This window comes from Canis lupus, unplaced genomic scaffold, assembly GCF_011100685.1.
Source record: "Canis lupus familiaris isolate Mischka breed German Shepherd unplaced genomic scaffold, alternate assembly UU_Cfam_GSD_1.0 chrUn_S2045H2244, whole genome shotgun sequence".
Classification (NCBI taxonomy): Eukaryota; Metazoa; Chordata; class Mammalia; order Carnivora; family Canidae; genus Canis; species Canis lupus.
This window is the reverse complement of record NW_023330922.1, coordinates 28,228-53,951: the sequence shown is the minus strand read 5'-3', so window position 1 is coordinate 53,951 and position 25,724 is coordinate 28,228. Positions and strand designations below refer to the sequence as shown.

The window sequence follows — 25,724 nt, the reverse complement described above, 5'->3', positions numbered from 1 at the left end:
GTTTCTTTTTTTTTCCTATGGAAAGGGTCCAAAGATTTCATTAGTCTTCAAATTGTAGTAAACCACAAAGACACACTATGTAGGAGAAACATGTCCCTACATACGCATATAATACTATGCTTCTATTTTCTAAATAAAATGGGAAACTAAAAAATGCATACAGACCTAGCTACATGAAAATAAATATTTTTCATTGGATTTACCATTGGAAATGAGGGTAAAAGAGATCCGTGAAAGTACAAAAATGCTAAATCCTAAATCTTGCAAATATAGGAGAACAACAAATGAACATTTCTCATTTCCTCATAAAATGTAACATTATTTACAGACCACATAAAACACGCAAAATCGCTGTAATGGTAGTAAATATGTATTATCATTCTAAATCAAGCCATAACTAATGACACTCTGGGAAAGGTTTAGCTTATACTGAGGCTAGGTGTCTTGCAAATGAAAAGCTATTTAAGTGCTAAAATCAATTGACTATATAATACCATGTTTTCTGATGGGAATAGTGCACAAAAGATGCCTGGAAGTTGTTTGTTACAATGGCTAAATCAGATTCTACCTCTGGTTATTATCAACCCATACATTCGTCATTATAAACTGCTTCATATTTATTTTATTATATTGATTTACTTTAGCACCCAAGACAGTTTGTACTCCTACAAAATTCAGAAAACATTGATTTACTTAAATTATTCAATACTTTACTGTATGGCTATTATGTCATTTAACATTTTAGACAAATCAATACAACTTTTTTTAATTGCCTGTCACATACCTAAGGTATCGCAAATGTGTATCGCTGGAATCATTAATTTGCACTATGTTGATGACATTTTTATAAATCAACTAGCTTAAAACCATAAAGTGGCATATGTGGGGGGAAGTACTAGGATATGAAATGAATAATTTAAGCTAGTTGGAATATATAACTGCAGAATACTTTATTAAGTTTATAATAATTCTATTTCTCAAATAGCTGAAAGGTGGACTGCTGTCTTCTGAGGACATTGTGTATGATTTCTTTCCCCTCTTTTAAGTCTACGTAAGTATGACAGATGAGATGCTAAGTAACCTCAATGCAATGTTTTCTATTCTGAGAACTCTTCTATGGAGAATTTTGACTACAAGGTAGAGGAACCACACTGTATTTGTGCAGAAAAAAATATACTTCAAGCATATTTTTGTATATCAAGTGATAGTGTGCTATCCTTGTGTTTTAGACGAGACCAAATAATCAAAATGGTAAAAAGAACTCATCCAACAAAATGATCATCCAAAAGTGTTATAGGTCAACTTGCTGACACTATGTCCTTTTCGAACGTTCTAGAAAAAGTTATTGTGCATGTCTCAGTTTTCAACCTAGGATATAAGGCCTGCATGGGCAGGAATTTACATCTGCTTTACTAATCATATATATATATATATATATATATATATACTCACACACACACACACTCATATGTATATATACACACTTATATTACATATATTTTACATGTAATTACATTCCTAATAATAGGTAATCAGTAAATTCCTAATAATAGGTAATATAAAAGTAAATATTTCTTGATAAGCAATGGATCAGAAAGTATGATAATTGTTCTGTATTTTATTTAACTTGGGTACTAGCACATGATGCTTGAGGAAGCTACATTTGTATTTTCCTACTATATCTAATAATATTGTGTTACATAAAATATGTGCAACATAACAAAAGGTCATGTTTAAGTGGATATGGTGGTCATATTACATTGAAGCTGTATTTGAACCCAGTATCATTATTGCTAAGATATCAGCTATACATTATAGAATGATGAGAAATATAGCAGAGCTCGAAGAAGAAAATAATAGTCACCCAAAGTCACAGCAGCCAAAAGATAGCAAGATAAATACCATTTGTATTTTGGAGAATAATTTTGCACTTGCATATAAATTACTATACTCCAAGACTGCCCTGACAATTCTGTTTAATACTGTCACATATCAAAATACATTTAGAATTACCTACTTTAAATTTAGCGATATTGTAGCCTTGAAGAGTGTATATTGTATGAATGAGTGTGTTGTTACAGTTATACTTGTAATAATTATTTATGTAACTATTTAGTCATTGATTTTATACTGTGTTTGAGGCATCTATTATGATCCAGAAATAGCTGTAGATAATTTCTTGCAATTGAAGAACTTTAGGTCTGAGAAAGGAAAGTACAAATGAGAACCTTAAAAGTGTGCTCGAAGTGATAGACTACAGGAAGAACACGGTGTAGGAATATGAACTATATCAGTGCTTCTAAAATCATGTCTAAAGCATCATTACCCTCTCATCTGTCATAAACTAATACTTCTGAAGAATCCAACAAGAAACTGAAATTCCGGAAAAATGAAAACAAAACATGGAACATATCAATTTTCATTATTAGGTTTGGTAAGGATAAAAGTATATCCAATAGATCAAAATAAACATAGCATTAAAAAAAGAAAATATTCACAAAACATATACTTGTTGATCCTTAAAAATGAACAGACTGGAGATGAGCTACAAGAATCAGTTTTGCTCTAATAACACTGTGTCCTTACACATCACACCTAGTCAGAAATTTATGAATGAAATAGCAGTTCCCTGTATAGAATATTTTTAGGTCCACTTTAAAGAGGTCTATCAATATTTACAGTTTTTATTGTGGTGAAAGTGCTTGTTATGTACTTACTACCAAATCTAGAGTGGATTATAACCTCACTACTTGCAGGAGGTAATACATATTTAACCTCTTATATAGTTTGAAAAATATATGTCAAAGAAGCGAGACAGAGGTGCATGTTGATAAAAGTAGGAGAGGAGATTATAAAGCAAGTTCAGCATACTAATTTATAATTTTTATCCAAATGTAGAGTTATACTTGGTTTTTGAAGTATACTCCCCTAAAAATTTATAGTATAAATCTTTTCAGTTTAAGCAAGTTTTTTGATGAAAAAATGTTTAAAAATAGATTCAAATCCGTGGATCTATCATTGATTGATCTAATTAATGAAAAATACAAAGCAGGGATCCCTGGGTGGCGCAGCGGTTTGGCGCCTGCCTTTGGCCCAGGGCGCGATCCTGGAGATCCGGGATCGAATCCCACATCAGGCTCCCGGTACATGGAGCCTGCTTCTCCCTCTGCCTGTGTCTCTGCCTCTCTCTCTCTCTCTCTCTGTGACTATCATAAATAAATAAAAATGTAAAAAAAAATACAAAGCATTGTATTAAAATAATAAGGGATTGGTGATAACTTCCCTCTTTTATATTTTTATAAGTTCCTATTTAAAAAGTTTTTATTGGGATCCCTGGGTGGCGCAGCGGTTTGGCGCCTGCCTTTGGCCCAGGGCGCGATCCTGGAGACCCGGGGTCGAATCCCACATCGGGCTCCCGGTGCATGGAGCCTGCTTCTCCCTCTGCCTGTGTCTCTGCCTCTCTCTCTCTCTCTGTGACTATCATGAATAAATAAATAAATAATCTTTAAAAAAAAATAATAAAAAAAAATAAAAATAAAAAGTTTTTATTTTAATTCCTGTTAACATACGTAGTTAACATTAGTTTAAGGTGTACATTACAGTGATTCAATACTTTCATTCATTACCCTGTGCTCACCATGACAAGTACACTCCTTAACCCCCATCACCTATTTAATCCATAGCATCCAGCCTCCTCCCCTCTGGTAACCACCAATTAATTTGTTTGATTAAGAGTCTGTTTCTTGATTTGTATCTCTCTCTCACTCTCTCTCTCTCTCTCTCTTTTCCCATCTGCTCATGTGTTTTGTTTCTTAAATTCCACATATTAGTGAAATCATATGGTAGTTGTCTTTTTGTAACTTATTTTGCTTAGTGTTATATTCTTTGGCTCCATACATATTGCTGCAAGTGGCAAGATTTCATTCTCTTATGACTGAATAATATTCCGTTGTGTATATACATATACACTACATCTTCTTTATCCATTCATCAATTGATAGACACCTTAGACTGCTTCTGTATCTTGGCTATTGTAAGTAATGCTGCTACTTAAATTCAAAATGTATGAAAGACCAAAATGTGAGACCTGAAAGTATACAAATCCTAGAAAATAACCCAGGGGTAACTTATTTAACGTCGACTATAATAGCAACTTTTTTCTAGATATGTCTCCTGAGACAAGGCAAACAAACACAAAAACTATTGGGACTACATCAAAATAAAAAGCTTTTGAACAGTGATGGAAACAAGTAAAATTCAAAGGCAACCTACAAATGAGAAAAGATATTTGCAAATGACATATCAGATAAAGAGTTAGTATCCAAAATATGTAAAGAACTTCTAAAACTCAACATCTCAAAAGCAATCCATTTTAAAAAAAGGGCCGAAGACATTGACATATGAAAAGACGTACCATCAGGAAAATACAAATCAAAACTACAATGAGATACCACCTCACAGCTCTCAGAAGGGCTGCAATCATCAACAGACATGGGGGACAATTGCTGATAACTTTCAACTAAGTACGTATTAGCATCATGACCTGTTTTACTCATAATTGTTAAATTATGGAACATGTCATAACATTCCCTACAAATGTTTTTCTTCCAAACTTCCAACTTTATTTTGTGCCCTTGGATCTTATCTGCCATGTTGCATTCCTTCCTTGTGTGAAAGGATTAAAATCATTAAAAATACCAAAGGAAGATTGACTATCCAATTCTCATCATTGAAGAGTTGGAACCAAACTGGTTTCTTATCTGACAGGAACATTGAGAGTTGATTCTTCAGTTCCAAATTTGCAACTGTACTCTTGCCATTGAAAAACATTTTACTTCAGCATGAATTAACACTTGTTTACAGTCAGTTCTTATATTATTAATTGAGCAAACATTGATTTTAATACATCGATTTATATATTCACAATTTTAATACATGTGATCAAATATATTTAGTTTGTGCAACTTACTGATTTTTTTGGCCAAGTCAATCTTACTAAGGAAACTAGTATTTGATTTATATTTTGATGCACCAATATTAATTTAGTGCAAGCTTCTGCCTTTAAAACATATTTCTACTCAAAACCTGAAGTGTGAAGTCCATTTCACATCTCTTCGTTGATATAACACAAACACAGAGCTAGCTGTATTTGTTGGTAGTAGATCCTCCAACCCCCCCCAAAAAACAGAAAAAAAAAAAAAACGACAACACAATTCTTGCTTCGTATCACCATTAAGATAATGGACACAAATGCCTGTATTGGAAGTATTCTGTATTAACAATTTCTGTGCATTTGTCAAGTACAATGAAAAAGGCTTTTCTGGATTTATTTGCTCAATAATTGGTCTTTTATATCTTTAGTCAGTTGCTGACCACTCCCAGGTATAGTGCCGTTGGAGAGTATCCCACGAGCTTCCTTCTTGCATCAGATTCACCTAACATTTCTAATCAGTATTGTCTTTCACACATGTCATGGCAAATGTACGTGTTAGATATTAGTTTGTTGGTCTTACAAAATCATAGTGCTACTTTATAAGAAAAACTGGAAAATAATAATGTTTATATGTAAAATACCTATCTGCCTCTGTCAGCTTTTTTGTTCAGTAGTTTTTCAGGTAACTTGCTTTGAATTTATCCCTATTAATATTATGAATGTAAATGCTGATTAAATTTTGATGATTTCATGGCCAGTTAATCTCTGCAAATAACATAGTGAACTTCATGCTTCAACAATAGTTTGGGATACAAAAACTGAACTCAGTACTTAATGAAGCTGGAACAGATCATTTGGATCTATACATTTCAGAGTCCTTTCCAACATTATTATTTGGTTTAGTAATATTGCACATTCAGAAGTTATGTGTTTTTTTTTTCAGGAAAAATTCAAATGAAGTTTGTTTTACCATCTTTGAATTGGAATTCAAATATACATTTCAGGGATCCCTGGGTGGTGCAGCGGTTTAGCGCCTACCTTTGGCCCAGCGTGCGATCCTGGAGACCCGGGATCAAATCCCACATCGGTGCATGGAGCCTGCTTCTCCCTCTGCCTGTGTCTCTGTCTCTGTCTCTCTCTCTCTCTGTGACTATCATAAATAAATAAATAAATAATTTAAAAAAAAAAACAAAAAAACCCAAAATATACATTTAATTTTCTAATTTGTCTAATACTTAATAATAAAATTTTTAAAATAGGCTTTGCTAATTTTTTAAAAGATTTTATTTACTTGAGAGACAGTATGAGTGAGAGAGAGAGAGAGAGGAGAAGAGAGGGAGCACAAGCAGTGGGGAGGGGTAGATGGAGAAGCAGACTCCGTGTTGATCAGGGAGCCTAATATGGGATTCCATCCCAGGACTCTGGGATAGTGGCCTAAGCGGAAGGCAGGCAGACACTTAACCCACACAGCCACCTAGGTGCCCCAGGTTTTGTTATGAATTTTAACCTGATAAAAATATTTTTTTCTTGAAAAACATAAGATGATTAGCAGGATAACATTAAACTTTTCCATGTAATTTAGAAATATATCAGAAAGTAGAGACTTTTCAGAGTAAATCTATTTATCATAATTGACTTGAGTTGTGCTCTAATTCTCCTTCTGTAAGGAAAAAGCAAAGATAAAGTTGCTACTATGATCCATTCAAAATGTTGTCTTCAAGATTTCTGAAGTGTCCTAGCCAGAAGCATATCCCATAAATGTATTCTGCAGGCAATCTTTAATGCAGTAATCTAAATTGTTCAGATATGGGATATACATTGCAAATATTATTGTCATTTTTTGTATTACTATGTCCTTACAGTTTATCCCTAGTAAAAACATGTTTTCTATTACATGTGATTGATTCTGTCAAATACAGCTTCACATCACACTCCTTGCTCATGCCTATACCTGAAATTCTTCACAGTCCCCCCACCCTGCTAGGTGGCATGCTAGGGTAATCAGCGCTTATATTTTACATGTTAGAGTAAATGTTACCTCGGAGAGGCATAATCAGAGTTAAGTGAATTCTATTCATTCTCTCAAAACATCCTATACTTGTAGAACCTAATCCAATTTCATATTATGTATCTGGCATGTGTTACAGATTTTGATAAAGTTAAGGACCATGTCTCATTCCTCATTATGCATCCATTTTTTAACGTGCTGATGATACATAGGAGGTCTTTACTGATCACATGCTGAATGAATACTTGAATATGATTATTTGCAATGGCATAGGTTGAATATATATATAACTGAATGCTTTTTGGACTTGCCAATGATTTCCAACCTTGTCAGTCACTCAACTGGATGATTTAAGTTGCTTTATTACTGTGTTTCTGCTTGCATTTGACTCATTAGAATCAATTTAAGACAATCAAAGTTTTGTGTTTTTAAAAAGAAAGCCAAATTAACATGTAGAATCAGAAGCAATTAAATCTGTATTTTAAACATTTTCAGTATGTCCATATGAGACATAGTTAGTTTCATAAAGAACTATGATTCATAGCAATATATTCTCTTAGTGTTATATCTCAACTTACTTCTACACAGTGTAATTAATTACCTGAGGAGCTTCTACTTAAACATTTCTCCCAGTAGGTCACATGATTTCTGTGGGATATGCATTTTCATTACCAGTAGCACAGCTAATGTGATAAATAAGTGGAATCACATCTTTAAGAGTGCAATTATACAGAGGGATTGATGGCTTCTATAAAAGCATCTAAAACTTAGGCTAATAATGCTGCATATTAGGTGTGACTTTTTAGTAGTTTTGAAGGAAAACCAAATTGTACATAGAATAACACTTTAGAAAATAGAATAACCACGTAATTTGCAGAAATAAGAATGACCTACCTACAAAGCTTTGGATGAGCAGGAGAATCAGTTGTTGATGGGCTTGAAAGCATTTGTCTTACATATGACTTTTTTAAATATACAACTACTTTTGTTCTATCAACTTCCTAATTTGCAAATTCTAGGCTTAGATCCTAAAGTATGTTATTTCATCACTAGTATCACTCTATATTACTAGTTAGCTGTTTTATTTTATTTTTTTGTTTGTGAAGGACAAATTGAACACTAATTAATTTAATTTGTGTTAACATTATCTCTAAATAATCTGATTTGGTATGATCCCATTACCAGATTCCCTTACATAAGAACAATCTCATTAACAAGGCCCTGAGATGTCACTTTAGATCCATTTGGTAACAGAGATACAGGCATAAACTCATTACATGATGCACTCCCCATTCTTAAATTGATGAGGTTTGCTCTAGCTATTGTTTGGGAGTAATATGCCTATAATCTAGTATTTCTGGAAGGAATAAAGAAAATCACTGTTTTTAAGAGAAAAGCTTATAAAGAGAAGGAAAGAGGAAGGAAAGGAAGGAGGGAAAGAAAGCAAAGACAGACTGAAAAATTAAAGGTATAAATGATTTCTTAATCACACTACACAATAAGGTAATACTTATTAAGTTATAGAAACATTTTAACCTGCGCTACTCAACCCCATAGAGGTTCTGATTATGACTCAATGCTATTAAATTATTTGAAGACAGACAACTATAAATACTTCGCCATTGTTACTGAGACTGTCTTGTATCTTCAAGGAAACTGATATGAATGTGCATCTCTTATTTGAATATTGGTTAAAAATTAGCAATACACTAAGTCTACTGACAGTATTTGATTGATAAATCTAAGATCCTGTGTTATTTCAGTACCCTCCTCTTACTGAAATATTGAAATATAATGGGTGGTTGAGTACGGGTGTGTGCAGGAAGCCAATGCTCAGGGCACCAGACAGAAAGCAAAGCTTCTTTATTTCCTTTATGTTAGGATTCAAACTGAAGTACTGTGGGCAAATTAAAACTGATATGACAGGAAAGTTTTCTGATACCCTCTTTCATTTCCAAGCTGGTAGATATCTGGATTTTTTATGTGGCTAAAATGAAAGCATGAATTGTAGGGAGATAAGTTTTAATTTTTTTTAAATGTGTAAGTTTTATTTAGGAAAATAATAGCATTATAAGCTATCTAAGGAAGAATAGGAGTTTCTACCTTAATCCTTCTTTCCTGATTCCCACTCCCCAAAGGTAAACCTATGCGACTCATTCATCTATTTCTTCTGGCATGTTGCATTGTATTTCTAAACATTGGAATCGCTAATGTCACAATTTCTAGATTTTTCTGTTTATGAATAGTTGTCTGCCTGCTGTGGATTGTGATGATGTAACCTTGTTCAAAGTCCTGTTACACATCTTCCTCGCCACATACTTTCCAGTACTCATGTCTCAGTTCCTGGCTCAATGTTCTACTATTTAATTTTATTATTATAATAATAAGTAAACTGGCTCCCATCATTTATTGTTCCTATTACATTTCCTGTTTGGGACAGCATTTTGCTTTTCTTGGAGCTAGTAATTATTTCATGTGAGTGTATGTGTGTATTTTCTTTCTTCCTATCACTGATTGATTAACCTAGGCTTTCCAAGAGAACTGTAGAACTCATCTCAACATGCTCAAATATTTTATCAGGTAAGATATCCATTCCATCTTTTTTTTTCTTGGACTCACGTTTCCTGAAACACTTGGTGTTCATCTTGCTTCCTGAACTGGTTGTGTTCTAGATCTGACAAAGAGCTGTTGTAGAGGAACATTTTATTTTGTTCCTGGGAAGTCTTGTGCCTTTTTTCTGTATTGAATACTTATCTTTTGTTTCCCACACTGTTTATTTTTTATGATTCACTTTTATCATATTTATGAAACATGTACTCTAGTAGCTTTCTGCAAAACAATACATGAAGATAAATATTTTGAAGCTTGCTATTCTTAAATGGTCTTTGTACCATTTGATATATTCTTTATATCCTTTGATATTTAGGTTGACATTGATATCCATTTTTGATTTAAATATAAAGTTTATTGATATTTTGGTCAAAACTGCAGGTTTTTTACTATTACTTTGTGACACTCACTAGCTACTTGCTCCCAATATTTATTTGCATTGTTTTCCCTTTATTTCCTTTGTGGTGTCTGTGTGCTTATCAGAAAGACATCAACTGGGGATCCCTGGGTGGCTCAGTGGTTTGGTGCCTGCCTGTAGCCCAGGGCGTGATTCTGGGTCCCAGGATTGAGTCCCACATCAGGCTCCCTGCATGGAGACACAGCCCTCTGCCTGTGTCTCTGCCTCTCTCTCTCTTTCTCTCTCTCTCTGTTTCTCTCATGAATAAAATCTTAAAAAAAAGACATCAACTATCTACCATTATCAATTAGATTTGGTTACTGTAGAGACTGAATAACAGTGGCTTAAATCAAATATTTCTCTCTTCAGGTAGCTGTCTAAATATCCTCAGTTGAAGGCTGACATGATACCTCCCCTATATTAGGAATCTAGTTTATTGATTCTTAAATCTCTACTGTTCCACCATATGGCTTCCATTTTATCATTTGCCATGGCTGGCCCAGCCACTTGCATGCATGTCAGTTACCAGGAAGAGGAGAAGGGAGAGTAGGGCACCCGTTACCTTTAATGGCATTGCCAAGAAGTCACACATATCAAAAACTTTATACTTTGCAAGCCAAAAAAATATAACTATTTTCTTTTCTGAACACTCCATTTGCATAGCATTGTGATATATTTTTAAAGAATACATTTCATTTATGTTGCCTGGCTTTATACATTTACTGGAATTTTTTTAAAACTAAGAACGCTGCCTCCTAAAAAAAAAAAAAAAAAAAAACTAAGAATGCTGCTTATTTCTTCTGAGCTGTTTTGTTTTGTTGGTTTTTTGTTTTTGCTATTGGTATGGACACATGCATGGTGATCTCTGGAAAACTATAATTAAAAATAGGGCAGTAAGGTGGCAATTGGAAACACTTTTTGGATGGGTTTCGTTAACAGAGTAAAGAATTTTACCATAGTGTGGTTAATAAGAGTATGTTAATCCACTGGGCAAATCTGAAATGTCATTATGTTTTGACGTTTGGTCTGTTCCACTGCTCAGAAAGAATCCTGGGAAGTATGTTAAGAAGAGAGCAGAGGGGTGTCACCATGCGCTTTGCAGGCTTGCATTCATTCTTAATTTCATTCCTTCTCTGATTTTAGTTATTTGATTCCAGAGCCTTACTAACCCAGGCTTCTCAGAGACGTTACTTTCTCTATTATGCTGTGGTGGGAAATCTACATTCTCTTGGTAGCAAAGCCTTGCAGAAAAAAGTCTAGGGGCCTCAGTCATACTACTTGCAGTCTTAACTCTCACATTCCAGCCTTCAGAGATAGTTGTTGCATCCAAAGTTCTGAGACTCCTGTTTTCTGTTGGATAAATTAGCTGCTATTAATTGGCTCCATGACTGTAAGGATTATCTTCCTTTCTCTGCTAAGTCAGTTGTCCTTATTTATCTACTTTCCCTCAAAATTCATGAACATTTTTTATCTGTACTTGTACTGGAATACAATTTGATATTTTATTTGTATTGCTGGGGTTTAAGGAGGGAACAGAGAGAAAACCATTGGATCAATCCTTCGTACATAAGTGGAAGTTTCCTAAATTTACTTATGGAGTAACTTTGAGGGTAACAAAGGAATATTTTATCTTGTAAAAAACAAGAGCAGGGAATAGAGATGTGTTGCTCCCAAATGGCAAACTGCTGAGATTGCACCTGTATGAGATACCTGGAAGCTAGATCTCAGGTCTCTGAACTCTCATCCTCAGCAAGAGGACATGACACAAAGCAGGAAGGCCAAGAAAGACTTCAGCAATGAGGACAGGCCATTTTTCAATTTGTAGGCTACCCAAGCAGAAAGAGGACCCTCCTGAGACATAGTCATGTTCTATCCCTCTGTTAGAACTGTCAACCAGATGCTACCTAGAAACACAGATCTTTGATAAAGTCCTGTCTTTTGTCAACACACTAAAAGTCTTATCCCTATTACATCATAAGACTCATAACACTTCTTTTGTGCATGTTACTAAATTCCTCCTACTGGAACTTTACTAGAACCAGGATTAATCTAATCACTGAGTAGTTAAAAGTGTGACAGGAATCCTGAGATTTTGCTCAGCCTTTCTGAAATGCTTTAATCAACTTTTAAAATTACCATTCTTTATAAGCTAAACAATTATTTTTACGTGTGATATAGCCATAATTATGGAAAGAAAAGCATTGAATTAAACATACTACCTGGAGTGTGGATAGTTACATTAGACTGCACTTGGTGTAATAGTTTTTTGTTACTTCTGTAATAAGTTGCCACAAACTTAGTAGCTTAAAAGAACCACAGAAATTTATTATGCTACAGTTCTAGATATCAGAAGTCTAAAAGGAGTCAGAAAGGCTGCATTTCTGTTCAAACTCCTTGTGGGAAAGGGAGAAGGCAAAAACTGGAATCTGTACCTTTGCCTCTTCTAGTTTCTAGAGAGCATCTTTATTCTTCTCTCATGATCCCATCATCACATCCTCTGAACCTCTGCTTGTTATTGTATCTCCTTCTCTGACTCTAACCTTCTTGCCTCCATTTTATAAGAACCTTTGTGATTGTGTTGGGCCCACCTAGGTAATCCAGGATAATGGTCTCATCTCCAGGATTCTTTTTTTTTTTAATGCCTTTTAAAAAACTACTTATTTATTTATTTGAGAGAGAGAGAGAGAGAGAGAGAGAAACAGATAGAAGAGCCTAAAGTAGGGAGGAAAGGGAGAAGCAGACTCCCTGCTGAGGATACCATACAAGTGGGTCTCAATCCCAGGAGCCAGGGATCATGACCTGAGCTGAATGCAGAGGCTCAACCAACTGAGCTACTCAGATGCCCCTCACCTCCAGGATTCTTAAGGTAATAACCAGTAGTCCATTTGCCATGCAAGGTAACATAATTACAGGTCTGGATATTAGGAAACAGACATCTTTGAAGAACAATTATTTGGTCTACCATGCTTTGGAATCATGAAATTATCTCTAATTATTAGATCTACTTACAATACTTAGTATGTTGTTACTTACACACACACACACACACACACCACAATATTCCAAAGACTGTGCTCCATCTTAACTTTCTCTTAGGTAAACATTTTTCTTCCAACATAGGGATTTTATCCCCAAAATATATAGCTATCATTTTTAAATAATGAACATAGTTCTGTTATATAAAATAGTCATTTACAAAGATGTTTTAAGATGTGTGTGTTAACAGAAATGACAAACATAGGGGAAATCTTGTATTTCCTTTTTGATACAATAGTAAACATGCTATGTTGTTACTCAGTCTTAAAAAAATTGTGTATGTTGACAATTCTAATGTTAATTGTGTATTTTGTACTAAGAAGCATGTTTGGGTTTATTGAGTTCTTTTTGAGTCTTTTGCCAATCAGTTACAAATAAATGGAACGTAGTTATTTGGTTAAAATAACCATTGAAAAATAGATATTTATGCAATTTAGTTGCTAAACTCATAGAAAAAAACTATAATATATTGAACATGTGCCTGTTAGTTATTCTAAGCCTAACAGTTTAAATCCTAACCTCAGTGAGATTTCCATGTTAATTGAGTATGCCAACCAGGTATCTAGCTATTCTTGGAGTGTTGTCATTTCAAATATTTGGTCACCTTCTTTTCAGACCATTTTGTTTTGGAAAATATGCTCAGAATGCAATTAAGATATACTTTGAGGGACTGCAAGGCACACACCAGGAGAAACGTTAGCACACTCAGAAAATGCCAGAGCCACTTACTTTTGTATTACTAAACAAGCAAAGACTTACTTTGTATAAGAAAAAAAAATCCACATAGGCTTTTTGTGTACCCTCAGTTCATGTGCTTTGTTAATTTTTTAAAACTTTTATACATGGGATTCTTAACTAATTTGATTCTTTTTTACTGGCATTCATTAAGCTTTTCCTCTCTCCTGGATCTCCTCAAAACATAAACACCCAAATCTCTCTCATCCTTGACTTTCTTAATTTCTGCACCATTTTCATCTCTGCCAAGTTTCTTGAAAGAACAATAGGCCGGTATAATCCCAATTCATACTACAGTGCTCTGCCTTCAAATTTATAACTCCCTTTTTCCTCTGAAACTTCTTTCTAAAATAAATTCTATATTCAAAACAAATAGGAATTCTGAGTGCCTGTCTTGATCATCGATTGTTTTAAGTATCTGTGTCATCTTCCTTTTTTCTTTTTCTCCTGTACCCCTCCATATTTCCTTTTTCTTTTAAATCTGAAGATCTCAGATTCCACCCCATGATATGCAGGATTCCAAAATGGCAGCCCAAAACTGTGCCACCCTATACCTGTGAAATATGATGTAATATCACCTCTGTGATCATATCATGTTGTATAGCACAGGAAATTTATTTGATTGGACATGAACTAATCCTGTGAACCATTTCAAAAACAGTTTCTATCTGGCTTAGCAGACGGAAACATTTGAAACAGAAGGATGTGATGCACTGTGGATGGCTTGAAGATAGAGGAGATTATCTGACATGGAAGTAGGTGGCTTCTAGAAGCTGAGAACAGCTCTCATTTAACAGACATTGAAGAAATGAGGACTTCAGTCTTACAACTTCAAGGAACTAATTTTCTTTTGAGAATCCAAATGAGCTTGAAAGGGAGAGCCCTAATTCTGGATGAGAAAATAGCTGGTCAACATTTTGATTTCAACCTGAACAGAGAATCTAACCAACCCTGCTACACTTCTGACTTACAAAAACTTGAGTTATTAAATGGGGATTGTTTTAAGTTAAATGGTTTATGGTAATTTATTACACAACCATAGAAAATTAATATATATTCTTTAAGATGTTCCTTTTATTATTGATATTTTTGTATACAGGAAAATGCCATCCTGTCTTGATGTTTAAAAACCACTTGAATATTCATAAACACTACATATATATATGTTTATATTTATAAATATAAAGAGGAACCAGTTGTTGAAGGCGATCAGTTTATATAGTCAGATTGAGAACAACTGAATAGAAATCATCACTCCATTAGTCAATATAGACATATAACAGGCATTCAGTGTAAAATCCAAGTTCAAGTTCCACAGACCAAATGTTTTATATTTAAACAATATTTTGCTATCAACCATCCTAATAATAGTCAGAACTTTATTCATGAATTTTAGTCTAGAAATCATCATCGATTTGAAACAAAATTGCATAGATAACCCAATTATCCTTCCTTTCACACTTGTTGATTTCTATCTCTGGAGGATTATTTTCAACATACTTGTAGAAACTAAAAATATTTAAGTTCAGTAGTCTAGAATAATACTTCCAAAAGTATTTTATTTTTTTCTTTTTGAATTAAAAAAATATGTGAATTAGAAATGCTAAATACCTAAGAGTTCTCATCTGAATTCACTGATATATCTCTCTTGTAACACAATACCAATCCATAACAACTGAAAATAAAAATTTAAGAAGAATGCAATAAATCAATATGGAAGTCACAATAAAGAATTTGCTATCCAGGGCAGCCCAGGTGGCTCAAGCAGTTTAGCACTGCCTTTGGCCCAGGGCCTGATCCTGGAGACCTGGGATCGAGTCCCACGTCAGGTTTTTTGCATGGCGCCTGCTTCTTCCTCTGCCTGTGTCTCTGCTTCTCTCTCTCCTCTCAGTGTATTCTCAGAAATAAATAAATAAAATCTTAAAAAAAAGAATTTGCTATCCAAAAATTTATATTTGTATATTGAGGCATTTGCCACACATTCAGAGTGCCAAAAAGAAATATCTGTATTACTTTGTTAAAAAAATAGAATCAGGACAGTTCAAAGATATACAAACTCGGTGAGTATGTTGTGTTGAAAGTTTTTTAAAATTGTTTTACAGACAGCTAAATCACAGGTGATCAACTACATTTCTCCCTACATTTTTATTTTTATTAAATTTATTGAGCTAAAGTCAAAAGACAGAGAGAAAGAGAGAGAGAAAGAGAGAGAGAGAGAGAGAGAGAGAGAATGGGGAAAAAAGAACATAGATCCCGAGCTATACATTATGTAAGTTTGAGATACTGAGTTTATGGTTTATCAAAGATTTGACTTGAACTATACTGTAGACTAAATGGACCTAACATGTATATGCAGAACATTTCATGCAATAGCAGGATACACATTTTTCTCAAACACATATAGCACATTCTCCAGGATAGACTGTGTATGAGGTAAGAAAACAAATCTTAGAAAATTTAAAATTGAAATAATAACAAGTATCTTTTTTTTGACAATAGTGATATGTAAGGAGTAATTAGTAACAGGAGGAAAGGAGGAAAATTCACAAATATGTGTCAATTAAACAATATGCTCCTGGACAACCAGTGGGTCAAAGAAAAAATCAAAAGAGGAATAAAAAATATCTTGAGAAAAATAAAAAGTGAAACACAATATTCCATATACACAGGATGCAGAAAAGACAGTCATAAGAGGGAAATTTGTAGTGATAAACACCTAAATTAAGAAAAAAGAAGGATCTTAAAGAACTTACCTTACATTTCAAGGAACTAGAAAGAAGAAACTCAGAAGTTTAACAGAAGGAATGAAATAACGATCAGAGCAGAAATAAATGCAATAAAAATTTTAAAAAGCAGTTGAAAAAATCAATGAGACTAAGAGCTGGTGTTTGAAAACATTTTACAAAATTTGACAAACAAGCTATATTAAGAAAAAAGAAATTCAAATGAATAAAATCAGAAATGAAAGAGGACACAATGCAACTAATTATATGCCAATAAATTGGAGGAACTAGAAGAGACACATGGTTGTAAACATACTAACTACCAAGACTCAATCATGGAAAAATAGAAAATCTGAAAAGACCAATATTTAGTAAGGAGATTGAATCAGTAATCACAAATATCCAAACAAAGAAAACCCCAGGACCAAATGGTTTCACTGGTGAATTTTATCAAACAATAAAAGAAGAATCTTCACAAACTCTTCCAAAAACTTAGAGAAGGGAACTCTTCTAGCCTCATTGTATGAGGCTAGCATTACTCTGCTGCCAAGGTCAGATAGAGACACCAAATAAGAAACTATAGACCATATCTCTGAGGAAAATAGAAATTTGAAACTGGATTCAACAGGATATTAAAAGTCATACACCATATCAAGTAGGATTTATCCCTGGAATACAAGGATGATTCATCATACATAAATCAATCAATGTGATACACGTTTATAGAATAAAAGTTGAAAATGATCATTTCAATAGATGCAGAAAGAAAGACATTTGATGGAATTCAACATCCATTCATGACAAAAACTCTCAATAAATTATATGGAAGGAACATACCACAACTCTATGTGATATATTTAAGGCCATTTATGACAAGCGCACAGCTAACATACTCAATGAAGAAGGAATGAAAGCGTTTTTATACAAGATCAGTAGTTAGACAGGATATCTGTTCTTACCACTCCTATTCAACTAGTTCTGGATATTCCAGCCAGAGCAATTAGATAAGAAAAAGAAATATCCAAGTCAGAAAGAAAGAAGAAATATTTGCTGTTTGAAGATTATATGATCTTATAGATACAGAAAATTCTAAGGATTCCACAAAAAAGCTATTATAGCAAATTCATTAAAATTGCAGGATTCAAAATCAACATAAAAAATTAGCCGTGTTACCGTAGACTAACAACATGATATCTGAAAAAAGAAATAAAGAAAAGAAACTCATTTACAGTAGCATCAAAAACAATAAAAACCTGTATACTGAAAACTGGACGACTTGGATGAAAGAAATGAAGAAGTTGTAAATGAATAAAAAGATCCAACCCCATGTTTGTGGACTGTAAGAACTGATATTAAAATAACCATATTACCTCAGACAAATCAAAATTCCAATGGATTTTTCTCCTAGAAATAAAAAGAGAATTCTAAAATTCATACAGAACCACAGATGACCTTGAATAGCCGAAGTAATCCTAAGAATTAAGAGCAAAGCCAGGGGCACCACACTTGCAGATCTGAAATTATATTATAAAGCTATCATAATCAAAACAGTATGTTACTGACATAAAAATAGGTCGTAGACTATGGAACAAAATTGGGATCCTAGAAATGAACCCTCAGATATATAGTTTACTAATATTTGACAAGGCAGCCAAGTTACTTAATGAAGAAAGTAGAGTTTCTTCAATCAATGGTGTTTGGAAAACTGGATAATCATAAGGAGAAGAATTAAATTGGACTCCTATCTTACACCACTCACAAAAACTACCCAAAATGGATTAAAGACTATGAAACTCTTAATAAAAAAAAAAAACATAAGGAAAAGCTTTATCGGTTTCACAATGATTTTTGAATATGCCACCCAAAACACAAGCAAGAAAAGCAAAAATAAATAAATGGAATATGTGAAATTTTATCATAGCGAAAGAAAAAGTAACAATACAATGGGGGGAAAAACTATGTATTTTTTTTGTAAAGATATAATATTTGTAAACTATCTGTTAAGGGGTTACTATTTGAAATAGTAAAATATGTTCAAAATATAATAGCAGAAACAAAGCAACTCAAATACTATGATTTGTAAAATGGACAGATGCGAATACACTTTTCCAAAGAGGGCATACAAGTGGCCAAAACACATATTAAAAGATATTCAATATCACTCATCAAGGAAATGCAAATGAAACCACAATGATATATCCCCTCAAATCTGTTAAAATGGTTGCCTTTTAGACAAGAAATAATGAGTGTTGCAAAGAAGTGGAGTAAAGGGACCATTTGTGTGCTATTGTTGGGATTGTACATTGGTACAGCCACACTGAAAATAGTGGAGGAACTGTTGATATGTCAGTCAAAGGGTACAAACTTCCATTTAGAAGATGACTATTGGAGAGCGAACGGTTCAATATGGTGACTATGGTTAACATTGCTACATTAAATACTTGAAAGTTACTAAGAGTTACTAAGTTACTTGAAAGTTAGTACTTTCTAGTACTTTCAAGTACTAAGTAAGTTACTTGAAAGTTTTAGTAACTTGAAAGTTACTCAAAGTTACTAAGAGAATAGATTCTCTCTCACACACATGTAATTATGTGAGATAATGGAGGTTTTAACCAACTTTAGTGTGGTCATCATTTCACAATACACACAAGTATCAAATCACCATTTGTGTACTTTAAACTAACGCAATGTTATATGTCAATTCTATCTCAAAACTCCAGAAAAACTAAACTTCGTTGGTTAGGACATTTTTGAATTACAAAAATATGGGGAATACGTATATAGTACGGTGTCCACATACCTCAGATCCAGTTCCCTCTATGGTGAGATCTTACATTCTAGCATGGTACATTGCTATAGCTAATGAACCAGTACTGATGCATTATTACCAACTTACATAACTTGAGTTTTTCTGTTCCAGGATCTCATACCATATTACATTTCCATTTTCATGTCTCTCCAGACTCCACGGTAACAGTTCTTCAGACATTCCTTGTTTCTGAGGACCTTATCAGTTTTTTAAATTGCTGGACAAGTGTTTTGTAGAATGTCTATCTGTTGGGATTTGTATAATGTTTTTATGAGAGTAGACTGAGGTTATGTGTTGTGGAGGAAGATCATGGAGGTAAAGCATCATTTCCAACATGTCATATCAAGTGTACATACTATCAACATGACTTGTCACTATTGATATTGACCTTGATCACCTAATAGAAATGATTTTTGTCAGATTTCTCCACTATAAAGTTACTCTTTCTTACTCATCCTATACTGTGCTCTGGAAGAAAGTCAGTATACACAATGCAAGAAAATAAAGTAGTGTTGAATTTCACACAGATTTTAAATTTTTGTGAGTATATGCTGATATAAATAAATTATCAGATGAATTAATCAACAGAGGAGACAAACCAATGCAGAAGAATTCCAAATTTCTGTAGTAATAATTTAGTTCAAGAAGGTAGAACCCCGTAACTTCCCCCTCCATTTTTTTTTAATTCCTGAGGGACAAAGAGGGAGGCAGAGACACAGACAGAGGGAGAAGCAGGCTCCATGCAGGGAGCCCAATGTGGGACTCGATCCTGAGCCGAAGGCAGATGCTCAACTGCTAAGCCACCCAGGTGCCCCAACTTCCCACATCTTAGGTGACTTTCCTTTTGACTTTTGATGTCTGAGCAGATATATTAGATGACAGACTAGGAGTAGAGAATATTTAAGCATATGATGGCTGGTATTTTCCAAAAAAGTTAATAAAGTCACTTACATTCTTATTCAAGCATTCTAATGAAACCCTAAGCTAAGCATTATACTTACTAATGACACAGTGGAACATTTAAAACAAAAACTTAAAAGTTCTTTGAGAAAAAAATTATATAAAAGAACAAAGAAATTATATGAAAATTAGATAAAAAATTGGAAAGAGGGATCCCTGGGTGGCTCAGCGGTTGAGCTTCTGCCTTCAGCCCAGGACCTGATCCTGGAGTCCCGGGATCAAGTCCTGCATCGGGCTCCCTGCATGGAGTCTGCTCCTCCCTCTGCCTGTGTCTCTGCCTCTCTTTCTGTGTCTCTCATGAACAAATGAATACAATCTTTAAAAAAATTGGAAAGAATTTCCAGGAAAGAGAATAAAAATCTTATTAGTGAAGTGATAGATTTGAAGCCTTGTAAACAGCTCCCAGATTTCTAATGTATTTTCACAAGGGTATACTTTTAACTATACACAGCCACCCATACATGCATATATATTCCATACATTTGAGTTTTCTACATGTACAAAACTCAAATGTACACTCACATGTCTCTGTGAGTGAATGTGTACATGTGTGCATGTGTCAGTATATGTGAATGTGTTTGTATATGTCTAAGTGAATAATGTCACTATTAGCATACTCCTTTATGTGTCAAACAGTTTGAGAAATTCCTTGGGAACTTTCATAAGCTGGAAAACAAAGTGTCTTAACTGGTAAATTACAAAATCTATGATATGTCAGGAGGTTATATAAAATTACCTACATTTAATATTAATGATCATTCATTCTCTTGTGAATATATATTGATACATTTTTTCCAATGTATGTGATTTAAATACTTTTCATCATGATTTAGATAAAATGGTGAAATTTGATAGTTTTGGAAAAATAATTTATGATACCTCATGCACAAAATATCTTCAATCAATGTTTGAATTGGTTTTATTTAAATCAGAAAAAATAAGTATTTTTCTGATTATTTAGAAGGGCATGTTAATTTCTTCCTACATTTTAAGTTATGTAAAATGCCATCAATTATTTATGAAATCTTATTTTGGCAAATTTTAGCCATTTCCATTTGCACTGACAATAAAATTGATATAAAGACACAAAGCTGCTTGTCACCTACGTTATTGGCTTTTTTTTTTTTTAAGATTACAAAGCTACAATGTGAAAAACTAAAGATAAATCTTGGCATTGGCAGAAATATGGTTGTCTTGGGGTGCCTGGGTAGCGCTGTTGTTAAAGCAACTAACTTTTGCTTTTGGCTCAGGTCATGATTTCAGGATCCTGAGACCCAGCCAGTGTTGGGCTCTGCACTTTGTAAGGAGTCTGCTTAAGTCTCTCTATCCCTCTGCCTCTGCCCCTCCCCCCATTTCTTTCTCACTTAAATAAATCTTTAAAAAAGTAACATCGTTGAATTAAAATAGTATGAGATTACCAAAATATGTAAAAATACTTTGTGTAAATTACCTTTACTTTTCTTCACTCAGCATGGTGGTTAGGGACAGAAAAGAGTAGTGGTCTCTTAGGCACATAATGTTTATAAGTTCAGGATTTTGTGTACTCAGAATTGTTTTCTAAATGACATAATCTTGCTTAAAACATCACCCAGAAACCCATTTGCTCTGACAAGAGACTTTTTAATTAACAGTCACATCTGTGCTATTACACTATATTTTTGCAAAGCTAGCAACAACTTAAACCACATTATTAAATCATGAAAAAAATGCATAAATCTCAATGGACTTGTTTGGTGTTTCAAGAGCCAGAAATAGTGATCCCTATGCCTCTAGGGTCTTGCCTTGAATTACTTAAATGTTTTGTAATGATGTTATTAAATATTTAACAGTCGAATATTTTGAGCTCCTTTCAAATATAAATGACATTAAAAATTAACCTGTTTAAACTATTAAAGGTTACCTGAATGAAATTGATTAGAAATATGTTTCAAATCTATTTAAAGTAGCAGTGGTGCTAGAGGATGCAGTTTTCCAAGAGATCAATAAACCAATAGTTTAATATTAAAATTAAATATATATCAAACTTTGAAAATCTAGGGGGCCTATAGGTCTGGGTCTGTTTAAAAACATTCAGATGAATTGTTCTTGCTATATTGTCCTCATCTAACTTCTGTATACAAAATCTTTATTTAAAAAAAAGACCGGCCTTATTATATATATAGCTTTATTAATACCATAAGATCAAATGCTAAATTCTCCTCACCTTCAGAGTTTTCATATTATTTCTTTCCCTTTTAACGTATTATTTTCTAATCATTTCCTGAAAAGTTGACTAGAAATTTTGCAACGTCTTTTTTACCTTTAAATTAGAATGCACATCCTAACTCAGGAATTCATATTTAATATTTGATAATAAAATATTACTGAAATAGGGGAAGTGTGAAATCTATATTTATTCAGTAAATTATTTTCTTTTAAAGTCTTTATCAAGTTAATAGCTATATTCTGCCCTTAAAAAGTATAGGATTTCAGAATCATAATGAGGTACATATTGAACATATTAATATTAGGTCTTATTAAGGAAAATATAATTGTACACAGTGGAAAAGCATTTAATATTATGTCAAATCACTTCATGGAAAATTGTTGAAGCTTTACTCAACTTTAAATCAAATGCAAATCCAAGAAGTAATTATAATTGATTTTATGGACGAGTAAAGCAGAACTTTTAAAAATCTGTTTCTTAGAAAGTTGTGAATAACACAATTTAATTTGTCTTGATATCACTGGAGAGCAGGAAGAGCTGATTTAATTTGGTAATGATAAGACTTGTCCTCCTTTTAAATACAATATTTAAAATATCTCAGCTAAATCTAATGATTTTCTGATTTATATAAAAAATTCAGTGCAGCATATAATAATATTGTTTTGTCACAGAAAGTAAAAAATAAAATAAAGAAATAAAAAGAAAGGGACCATGAACTGTGGTTCTGTAATTTAGAAAGAGGAATATGTGAATGTTTGATGTTTTTAATGAAAGGATAGTTGTAATTGGTATTATTTAATGCAGTCTATACAAATAAATCTATACCTATACCAAGGAGCATGAGTACATGAATTTAGAGTGTGACTTTTTCCTTTTTATCTTTGTGAAATACTTCTTTTAAATTACCTTTTCTGGGATCCCTGGGTGGCGCAGCGGTTTGGCGCCTGCCTTTGGCCCAGGGCGCGATCCTGGAGACCCGGGATCGAATCCCACATCAGGCTCCCGGTGCATGGAGCCTGCTTCTCCCTCTGCCTGTGTCTCTGCCTCTCTCTCTCTCTCTCTGTGACTATCATAAATAAATAAAAAGAAAAATTAAAAAAAAAAAATAAAAAAAAAAATAAATTACCTTTTCTATTTATGCATTCATTAAATAAACCTACACAATATTTTATTATGTCTAGACACATATTACACATTTTCATGGAGATTTATTATGCAACATCATGCCTCTCTTCTTGCAGAATTACAAATATTATATATACCATATAATTGAGATTTGGGTTGCTAAATGCATCTCATCTTTAAAATGAAACAGACTTTAGTAACCCAAGCCAGAAAAACAAAATAGGATTAGCTTTTGATTTAAGGAGAAAAAAAACAAAGCAAAACAAAAACAAGAAACAGAAAAACTACATCTTTTTCTGAGGCAGCAGAGAAATATGAAAAGTTATTTCAGATGCTGTTAAGGTTGTAGGTAGTTAAGTACCCCTGGTGACTGGGGAAGTGTGAGAGTCTCAGAAAAACTGCTGTCAATAAACATTTTACAAAGCTGTCTAGGAAACTGGAAGAATGTAGAAAGATTATCGATATTGGAGTCCTTGAATCTTCATTGATGTCCATTGGTAGAGTTAGATGATTTGCCAAGATAGGGGTTAGAATCCTGGGTAAAAGAAATGGGAATGATTATGGTAGGATTAATTCAGAATTGGAAGATGAGGGACGATTTATCTCAGGGGAAAGAGAATTTTTTAAATCATCAAGAAAGTGATGGGAATGGTAAACTGTATTGTCTGCATTGGCCAAGAAAAAAAAAAGTCAAACAATAAACGGGTTGTTAAATTAGAAAAACTGTTATTTCAAAGACTTGCGTATAACAATAGAACTGATAAACACAAGTGGTGAAAGGAAGGGTTTGAGTGAAATAGTGTGATAAAAAGTAGAGAAGAGGACTATGACATTGAATCGTCAAGGACAATTTTAGGTACAGCTCTAGTAGTAAGTAGAGATGAAGGCTACTTGAGTTTACTTTAAAATATATTTCTCATGGAGATGAAGTCTATAAACCTCAGTTTCTTTAGATGACAAAAAAAAGATAAAGTGGCTTATTGAAGTATTGCTAAAATTAAGTAATAGCAAGTGATTGATATTGCACCGGGCACAGTGTTATATATTCCATCTATGGGTGAATTTTTAAAATTCATTCGTTAATTTTTTTCCTCTTTCTTCTTAAAGGGATGGTATGATTAGTGATCCCTTTAGTTTCATTTGTCAGATTTGTGTTTTTCAAATGAAATATTGTCTCTGTCTATAATCTACTTCCTCATGGATTTCTGTATGTCTTCCTGAATTAGTTTTGTCTATCCTTTCACAAATGCAATTCAGTATCAAACCTATCTCAGTCATCTTTCATGTGCAGTGCCTTGGCCACTAGCCAAGTCATAAAGTCTATCAGACTTTCTTTTTTTTATTATTATTATTATTTTTTTTTCTATCAGACTTTCTGAAAGCTGTTTTTTGGTCTCTGGGTATCCAGCCCACTGTGATTTGTTTAATGGTTTGACGTTGCTCAATACCTCTTCTCTAGGCATTGTAGATTGTCTCATTATATCAATCTCACATAGTTTCTTGAGTTTCTATCAAGCATACAAGAAAATTCTTCTTTCCATTATTCTGCAGATACTCTGCCTGCATTGTGAGCTATCTATCACCCAAAGAAAAGAGTAAATCTAAAGAGTTTCTCTTTATCTGCATCAGTAATTTCACATCTAGCACTGAAGTTTTTATTTTCATGTAGCTTGCTCAAGTGTTCCTTTTTCTCCTATTACATTTTTCATTAAAACGATTTCTGTTTCTTGGCATGGAGTCAAACTAGAAATAATTATTGACTGATTTCTCCATCATTAACTTTGAGAGTTTCTTGCTTGTTGCTCAGCCGTTTGTTTGTAGATACATTAATTACAGAATCTATTTCACATACTTTTTTCTAGTATTTGTTTTAACATCTCCCGTGTCTTCTTGAAAAACCTAGAATCTATCAGCCAGATATATAACCCACCCTCTGTGAAATAAGACAGGATAGAAAATTCATGGTTACACTGTAACAGTCATTTGATCTATTCCTCTGTTTATCACTCCTACAATAGGTGATTCAATCTCAAACTCAATTCTCAGTTTTGTTCCAAAGTGGAGATTTTCAGGGCAGTATGAAGCTTTATTAACTCTTTCAGCTCACTGGGATTCCATTAGAGTTTGTGCTTTAATGTATGAGAATTAAAGACTTGGTAATAGTGTGTATTTCTAGTAGCTC

The 25,724-nt window shown here is 33.5% G+C and overlaps 1 long non-coding RNA gene across 1 annotated transcript in view; it reads left to right on the top strand.

Moving 5' to 3' along the window:
* The first annotated feature begins 983 nt into the window (after window positions 1–983).
* The window catches only part of LOC119868990, a 45,399-nt gene continuing 20,658 nt past the window's right edge, over window positions 984–25,724 (top strand). Inside the window, exon 1 of the long non-coding RNA XR_005387221.1 lies at window positions 984–1,051. This is a non-coding gene — a long non-coding RNA (uncharacterized LOC119868990). The remainder of the gene's footprint in view (window positions 1,052–25,724) is intronic.